Genomic DNA, 9,861 nt, shown 5'->3' with positions numbered 1-9,861 from the left:
GAATACAGCCTGCAGACACACTCAATCGTCTACAGCTCATCCATGAATGACACTTATTAGGCATAGCCATGACAGTAACCAAAGCTTTTGAGAACTTAGCATGTGAATCTAAATGGAAGTCTGCACATCTGCATGCCATCATGTGTGTTTGACGTATTGAAGATAATATTGAAGTGTTTGTATAGTACAGTAGCTGTGTTTGCGTTTCATCTCATCCGTCTCAAATGGATCTCTATTGCCTCTGGACTTGATTAAGAATGACAGCTGATGATTAAGGAAATATGAACAGACACATCTGTGATGATCTATGATTCACATCAAAATGATCTGAAGTCTCATGTGTTATGATTTTCCAGATGTGACATTTTATGGGTGGCTGCCTACCTGTTCAATCAATATTTAGTGCAAGGAGTAGTGTGCATATGAGTGTGACATACTGCATATGCCATCCGTTATATCCATTATTTCATGGAAATAAATGTAACATACTGCATATGCCATCCGTTACATCCATTATTTCATGGAAATAAATGTGACATATTGCATATGCCATCCGTTACATCCATTATTTCATGGAAATAAATGTGACATATTGCATATGCCATCCGTTACATCCATTATTTCATGGAAATAAATCAATTATACTCCCGTTGGCGATTACATTTCTCTAATCTCTTTTGATTATGAATAATGTCCATATAACCTATGTTGTATGTGATGAATGCGATTCAGGAGAGGGAGAGCTCTAAAATTATGTTTACAGACTGAGGAATACAATTTTTTCCATCCTTTGTTTTTCAAAGCATTTTCCTAGTTAGCTGACACACCGTGGAGGGCACTAGAGAACATGCAATCCACCGTTGCCCATGTGAAAATTCACCATAGCAACCATGCCTCTGAAGCAACTGGAGCGTCATTCACTGCAATAGACGACTCCGCTTGACACACAGATTAATCGTTCAATATGTACCGTGTTACCCTCAGAATTATTAATACAAATACAATTGGCATGTCTGTTTCTGCATGTAATTGTGCTGATGTCAGCAGATGTTATTGTGAGTGTGCGTGTCTTTGCATATGTGAAGGTAGGCAGACAGGGATAGGTATGTAGTTGCAATCTCTTTCAAAAACCACTTGTTGTTTGGCGCTGGACCAAACTCTATGTCAATGTGAACTGAAATGTGTGATTGTGGCTTCATTAAAGACATTATCATATTAAAGAAGTCTCCTTAGCAAATCCATTATTATTATCTGTGATTTTAAAGTTATTTTTTAGTCATGTTTTAAACAATCTGAAAGCATTATTGGAGTGAAGCAGCTGCAGAACAAGCTCTCCCATCAAGTTTTTCAAGGGTTTTTATTATGAAGGACATTATTTATTTCTATTTATTATGTTTTTGCACAATTGAGTTGTCATACAGTATTTTTTTTTCAAGCTACTGCAGGCTACAGTAACGCAGAGTGTAACCGCCTATCATGACCGGCATCTGAGAGGAACAGTGCCATCTACTGGTTTGTTTAATAAATCACAGTTTATAAGTCAGAAAAGACGTCCATTGGTTATGAAAATGTTTTTTCGGTTTTAGTTGTAAAACCATAGGATTTTATGGACCAAGAATTTATGGAAGTTTTGTAATTAAAATTCCTGTCCAACGTGCAGTTACATTCATAAGTTGCATAGCCTAGTTACATTCATAAAGTATTGGAGTAAATGTAATTAGTGCTATTAGTGTAGCTCAGTGGTTAGAGCAGAGTCGGCGCCAGAGCAAATCTACTGGAGGGGCATTGGGTCATCGGCGGGGGGCACTGCCGTTTGAGAAATATTTTGACGCAGTGGCGACATTATAGTCAAGTCCAACACAGCAGAAATGCTATAAAAAACGAAACACGTTTTTTTTTAATTAATTATTATTTGCTAATTTCGTTTATTCTTGTTGTTGTTAATTTCCATATCATGTCACTTAGTCGAGGCTATGTGGTAGCCCTATGCACACAGTTTACTCAGTCACACACACGAAGACGATAATAAAAGGCAGAAAGGGGTGGGGTAAAGTTATGCCCTCTCTCTACTCCAGCACAGTCAGGCTGTTGTGGAGGCTAAACGCAAATAAATGCAGTTTACCCATCTCTGACATGTTACCTTTTTGTTAATCTGCCTCTCCGATCGCGGATAATGTTAGCTGTAACAGTTTGCTCTGGTCCATTTCTCACAATGATGACAAAGTTATTACGAAGCACGTTGTTTAATCTCGTCAGCGAAAGCTCCATCCATCACTATACCATTTGACAATCACTTGAACTCCCGGGTGGTTTCACGAACTTATAAAGAAAACAACAAAACCTCTAAAGCAGCTTACTCTCCTTTTCTCCGTCTGCTACTTTTCTCTCACATACGTGAATACCCCGCACCCACACTACTTTTGTCAGGATTGTGGTGTGGAAGAACCCAGATGCAGGCAGGCGGTGAAGGGGTTAACACGAGACTTTAATTATAAATAATAAACAAAACACAAAACAAGGACCCGCGATGGGGTAAAACAGCAACAAGAAAATAATAAACAAGCACAGAACGAAGACTGACTAAACACAAGACTGAATAAACACTTGACAAACTAAACTAAACTAAACACTTACTAAGACGATGACACAGCAACAACAGGAACAGGCAATAACAGCTAACGCAGGACGAGAACAAGACAACTTAGACAGCACATAGCACACGCATACAGATACAATGACCGAACACAGGACAAAGAAACATGAGGGTATATATAGGTAAGACAAACAAGGGATAATGACACGGGGCAGGTGTGGGTAATTAAACACTCAGGGGAAGATGACAAGGAAACGAGAGGAATGGGGCCAATGACAAGACACTGGAGAGNTCCATCACTATACCATTTGACAATCACTTGAACTCCCGGGTGGTTTCACGAACTTATAAAGAAAACAACAAAACCTCTAAAGCAGCTTACTCTCCTTTTCTCCGTCTGCTACTTTTCTCTCACATACGTGAATACCCCGCACCCACACTACTTTTCCCATCATTCAGTACGGCCAGGACTACAAACCCCATGCTTCTTAAAGGGACAATGCCCATATTCCCGCAACACATGTCAGAAATAGTTTATCCACCTCTCAACAGTTTATGCACTTCCAGAAAACCATTAAGTAGGCCTACCACTGGTAATAAACATTAGACAACACCAGCTTCCACCATCATCAAAAACACCCCTGGACAACATATAAGTAACAAGACAGGACTGCTGACATAACTGAGGCACGCATTCGGGCAGCAAGTAGCCTATTGGACAAGCCACGCACCAGGCAGAAATGACATAAGCCCATATATCTTACATGCAGCCAAGTATAAAACACAAATGCAGATAGACCCAGCAAACATTCATCAACAATTCACCTGCTTAGTAGGCCTTATCATGAAAGCCAGGGCTGGCTTCAAATAAGTGAAATGAACAAACGACTTACCCTCAGAATAGTTGCAGGCGACGAGTGTTGCTGCTGAAGCATCTAAGTACTTTGTCCTTCCATTCGCTTGTGCATTTGCGTGTCAAGTCTTTCTCGAATGCAAGCTGCACCAACCTGGCCTTTCTCTCGTGTAGCATTGTGCGTCTGTGTTACAAAAAGAACATTTTTCAGAGTGGAGAATGAATTCTCACACATTTGCTGTGGATGCGCCAAATGTTAATGCATGTTTGAAAGCAGTCAGCACACTGGGCATGGCAAGCAGATGGTTGTGGTACGTTGAGATGATGTGCTGTATGGTCCAGTCTCCCTCCATTGCTTGCTTTTGTGACATTAAAAACTCTTTAGCAACTTCAAACTCAACGTCAATCATAATCGATTGTGACAGGTCAAGAATATGCTTCACAGCTTTCACATCAAGGAAGTTATCGGCCTCTGGATTTAGTGCTGCAAGTGCACTTGCCAGTTGTGAGCTGCGCTCGCTGAATCTACGCTTCAGTTCCCCAACCACCGAATCAATAGTGTTGTACAATCTCTGAAGTTCAGTTTCCAAGTCATCATCACCTCTGTGTCCTCCTGTAGGCCCTGTAACGATGTAACCATCCATCCGTGTGCTCTCTATGCATCTCCGTTTGGGCCCGGGTCTCAGTGACTCGCTGGTGGGCGTGGCAGTATCCAGCATCAGCTTAAACTCTTCATCACAACAGAGTTTTTTAACACATGCTGTTGCACTCGCCACAACACTTAAACCTGTCAACAAGTCAGTGTCCTCTCTGTGGAGAAGCTTGTTCGGTGGGTCCAATAGAGAAAGGACTCTGTGGGTTAAGTTGGCAAGGAACATGAAACTTGGTTCAGATACCTCGCGCAACAGGCCTGTAGCTTCCATTCTCGTCTCTACGCCATAGTTCAGCACAGTGTCAGCATCGGTCAGAATCGATTTTATGTCATTAATAGACTTAAGAATGACTGTGATAGTGGCAAGATGCCACTGTAAAAAAGAGATATTTTTTGGGCCACCCCATGGCCTGTGGAAGGAGGTGCATCAATGACCGCTCAGGTGGGGCACGGCCCTCGAATGCCCCACCATAGCGCCGGTGCTGGGTTAGAGCATGGCATAGCAACGCCAAGGTCATGGGTACGATCCCAGGGATTTCACATACTTAGAAACAAATGTGTAGTATAACGCAATGCAAGTCGCTTTGGATAAAAGCGTCTACCAAATGCGTAAATGTAATTAGTTACTGTACTTACAGAAAGTATCTTTTTGGCTGCTTTGTAGTTGTACTGAGTATTAAAGATATTAGCAACTTTTACTACTACATTTTTGAATATGTACTTTTTACTCCACTACATTTGTAATGACTAATGCAATTACACATTACATTTTGCATGGCACCTAACTTTATCTGCAGCAGTTTATTTGTGCGACAGAAGAAGCAATATCACCATTTAGGTACTATATCTTGTGCATTTCCCCCTTACTTACTGTAACTTGTCAATGGCTTCTTTATGCGAATGCGGGTGCATTATCTGGTAGTTGACATCGCTAGTGTTTTATGTGGGAAGAGGACATGACTGCAGCCGGTAATAAGGCTTTCAAAAGCAAAAGTCAAAACAAAAGTGTCCAGTGCAAAAGGCTTTGACTTTTGTAATTTTCTACTTAACATTATTATTTTATTTATCTATTTTACTGAAGAGACCTTTTGGAATATATTGGTTTCCTCATGAGCACTTGAGCTTAAGTGTTTGTAATAGACGTAGGCTATGGTGTCGACCTTGATTTGTTGCAGTTTTGAGGTGTTCAGTTTGATGCGATTGCTCTCCTCACAAATCAACTGTTTCTTGCGATTGCTCTCCTGTCGAATCAACTGTTTCTTTTTTGTTTCTTATAAAGTGTTGAGGACTAGTGCTGCTTTGAACCTACATTCAGTACAAGTAAAATACTCAAGTACTGTTAAAATCAACCAAAGGAAAAATGTTTTGCTCATTGGTTGCTTTTTCTAAGCTCTGTGGCCTATCTCACGAAGCAAGTTGAACAAACACTGTGTTGCAGAGGAAGTTTTGAGTTCACAAAACCAGACAAACCCAACCTGGTTTAGATCAGGTTCAACTGTAGCACAAGGCTTGGTATAAACCTTCTCTGTCAACTCCAGTTTGATTAAGTGTTCATGAGGCGCGTGCACCTGAAAGTGTGACACGTGAGGCAAAAAGCCAATCACAAGGAACAAAGCATCATCAGTTTGATTGACTTCTCGCGAGTATCAGCGTAATTTACTTTTCTGTTTAAGATGAAGAGATCATTATGAAAAAATGTCTTGAATTGAAACATTTACAAGGCAGGAATAAAATCTGCTGCAGTGAAAGTTTGAGAAGGCAGCTACTGACTATACCAGTGCAGAATAAACGGAATTTAAATTATTTATAAAGGTTTACAATAAGATCAAAGGATAATATGTATACTTCATTACTTTAAAATGCTTTATATATTTAAGTTTGTTTTTATATGAATATAGTTATATTAATTTAAATACTATGTTTAATTTTAATTAATAAATATGAATTATCAACTCATATAATAATTATATGAATGTGCTCTGAATTATACTCTCTCAGGGCGGACGGAGGGACGGAGGCTCAAATGCAGAAAACAAGGCTTTATTAAATACACGCACACACACAAGGTAGCACAATACGAAGTCCAGGGAAGCAGTCCATGGGGAGGGAAACTCAACCCGACACTCCGAGGAGAGGGGATAATCCACTGAGGTAACAGAGCAATGCGGGGAGGGAAACTCAACCCGAAACTCAGCGGCAGGCCCGGATTAATAACTCAGAGGCCCCTGGGCACAAGTGTCTTATGGACCCCCCCATACACACACATGCGCACAATAAAGTTTTAAATTAGCCTAGGGTACTATGTGTATGAAACACCTCTATGTTTCAGGATTACAGGATTACATTGACAAATTACAAACTATGATCACAACCTGAAGGACAATATCAACACCTGTACACATCCTCCATCATACAGGATTTACACCACATGATTGCAACAAGGCCTTCCTGGACCAGCAAAAACAATATTAAGACCTTTCCCTGCATACTGTAACTCACTGGCATATTCGAGCACACACTACCACACCTCAACCTTTTAATTCAGTTCTATCAGATTCTTCCATAATTCAACACAAACACGCTGGATTCACAAAACTGTTCTTAAGAGAAAATATAAGAACTTTCTTCAGATAAATTAAAGAAAGTTCTTAAAAATATTCTTAAATGCAATTCTAAAATATTTCCATCTTCATTTTTTCAAAGACTAAACGGGCAGTCTTTGTCAACGATTATACTACAAGAATAATTTGTCCATTTGTTAAACTTTATTTGTGTAACAAGCACCTCGCGACTCACGTTATTATGTAAGCGTGTAATGTGTTACTGTAAACGACATTAACAAGTATTATAAGTATACTTCTTTAGCCTATATATTATGTCATCATCATATATTTTTTAAACATTTTGCAATGTATGTAAAAGAACTGTGGATTATCTAATAATGAAGGCTAAATAGTGGTAAAGTATAAGGCAGTTACTGATCAACATTATATCAATATAAAATAATTCACAATTGGCAAGGAAACACCACCAAATAAATGTAAAAAACTCCAATCTTTTAAGATTTAAGACAGCCACGAGGGTATATCAACTCATTATATTTACAACAATAAAATCGTTCTCATTGACATATTTTCAGTTTCAACAACTCACAATAAAAAGCGGTGATTTCGACTATATGTTCTTTCACACAGCCTCATGGTAACCATGTGCATATTTACCGACGAACTTTGTTCATATTTATATATCCAAACAGTCGATAACAGTGCTGGGTTGTTGGAAACGATGTTTTGTACTCATTTTATTCACGAGTTACCTGTCGTACGGTGCTGCTTCTTCCTGCCGGAAAGAGAGACCTCGCGCTCGCGGGACAACACTGGCGACATCTTCCCGCTGAATGAAAGCTTAGGTTTATCCAAGAAGTCGCTAGATTTGTCGCTATGCGCTTCTTCTAAACAAAAGCCGCTGGAGGGCTCGTAAAAGTGACTAAATCAAAAGACAGACTTTCTAATTTAGAAACAGTGTTTTGTGTGTGCAGCTCCATGTGCGCAGGACAGAGAAGCGAACGGCAGAATGAATATGGCGTAAACGCTGTTATGTGAATTTTTTCCCCCTTGCCTTGACCCCAAGCGTGCATGGGCCCCTGGGCCTGTGCCCATAATGCCCATTGGATAATCCGGCTCTGCTCAGCGGAGAGAGAATAATCCACAGCGGTACACAGCGATGCAGGGATCAGACCCGACTGATGCTTCCCGGGAGGGCTGCCGAGTCTCTATTCCAGGATCCGGGACGTCAGCGGGGACAAGCGGGCCAGAGAGGTGAGGTGGCAACAGGAACTATAGAACTGGGTGGTAAACAAAGGGTTAAATAAAATACTGAGGTATAACTAGACTGGAAGCTAGGCAAGGCAAGGCTAGGACACAGACTAAGACTAGAACTAGGCTAGCAATCCCAAACAGCGACCTGGTCAATGCAGGCATAAATGCAACGGACTGAGACAAGACAGAAGGACAAAACGGACTAAATAGAGAAACCTAATGAGAGGGAAGGAGCTGCAGGTGTAAGGTAATCGGGAACCGAGGGCGTTAATAAATGGGGGACTAGCTACAGGTGACAGAGTGAAACAGTGATGAAACACTGGTGCAAGGGGAAAGCCTGACAGGGAAACACGAGGGTGGGGCGAATGACGTGGACACCGAGCACATGGCAAACTGTCAAAACAATGAGCGCATGTGCTCCACAGAACAAACACACACACCTATGCAGGAAGAGCGCCGATGGCGCCGGGATCGTGACAATACCAGAGGTGTAAAGAGTACCTGAAAACCATACTTAATTAAAAGTACAGATACCTTGCAGTGAAAATTACTCCATTACAAGTTACAAGTCACCAATTCCAAAACGACTTCAGTAAAAGTCTTCGAGTATCTGATTTTAACAGTACTTGAGTATTTTACTCATACTGAATGTAGGCTCAAAGAAGCACTAGTCCTCAACACTTAAGAGACTTGTCAGTGAAAAACAAGAAACAGTCGATTCGTGAGGAGAGCAATCGCATTTATTTTCTTAAATCATAATAAGACTGAACACCTCAAAATTGCAACAAATCATGGTCGACACCATAACCTACATCTATTACAAACACCCAAGTCTCATTTAAGCTCAAGTGCTCATAAGTAAGCCAACATTCTTCAAAAAGGTCTCTTCAATATAACGGATAAGTAAAATAATGTTAGGTAAAATTAAAAAGTCAAAGCCAGCGATTGTCAAGTACCTGATAATGCACTCGTATTCACATAAAGAAGTAAGGGCAAAATTCACAAGAAGTACACCTTCAATGCCCTTTAAATGGCAATATTAACTGCTGCAAAAAAAAGATAGGTGCCATGCAAAATGTAATGTGTAATTGAATTAGTTATTACAAATGTAGTGGAGTAAAGAGTACATATACTTGTTCAAAAATGTATTCAAGTAGAGAGTAAAAGTTGCTAATATCTTTAATACTCAGTACAACTACAAAGTAGCCAAAAAGATACTTAAGTACAGTAACTAATTACATTTACTCCAATACTTTACACCACTGCTATGGTGACACATATTATCAGAAACCTATTTAAAGCAAATTTGCAGTTTCACAGTCTGATGACAATGCTGTTGTTTCCAGAAGACTATTGTATGTGTAAAAGCATTGGGTGATCTCAGCTGTCACCAGAGAAAGAGTCTGTGAATGCCCCACCTCACACATACCTCAAATATCTTAACAGAAAGTGTGACAGATGCAACTGCCTGGTGATATTTAAAAAAAACTCTTAAACAAAATACCCAAAGGCTACATTAAGTCACTGAATACAAACTGTTTTACTTGGACTCATTTCATTAGACCGTCGACCAGATGATTAAATGTAAATGTATATGTTACAGAGGTATTGGACCTGATCTTTTCATTACTCCTATATATGTAAAACAACCACTAAATATAAGAAATATTTATATCAGAATACCAAATTATGAATTAAATTAAAATCTAAATAAAATATGGATACTGTATCTAGAGTGAGTGGGAAGTCTCTGCATTTTTTATTTGCTTCATTACAGGCAGCAATAGGAATGTCCCGTCCTGGCGTGGGTCAAATTTTTTACAGCTGGTGTGAATAAACAGGCTAGCCGCTAGTGCATGTGGGAATGTTTGACACTTCACTGCAGCTTGTGAGTTGCTCCATGTCCAAATGATTTGTGGCCCTGTTTTTGTCTTCTCGTAACTAT

This window comes from Triplophysa rosa, linkage group LG5 (assembly GCF_024868665.1).
Source record: "Triplophysa rosa linkage group LG5, Trosa_1v2, whole genome shotgun sequence".
In the NCBI taxonomy this organism is placed as follows: domain Eukaryota; kingdom Metazoa; phylum Chordata; class Actinopteri; order Cypriniformes; family Nemacheilidae; genus Triplophysa; species Triplophysa rosa.
Note: the sequence above shows the minus strand (reverse complement) of the source record.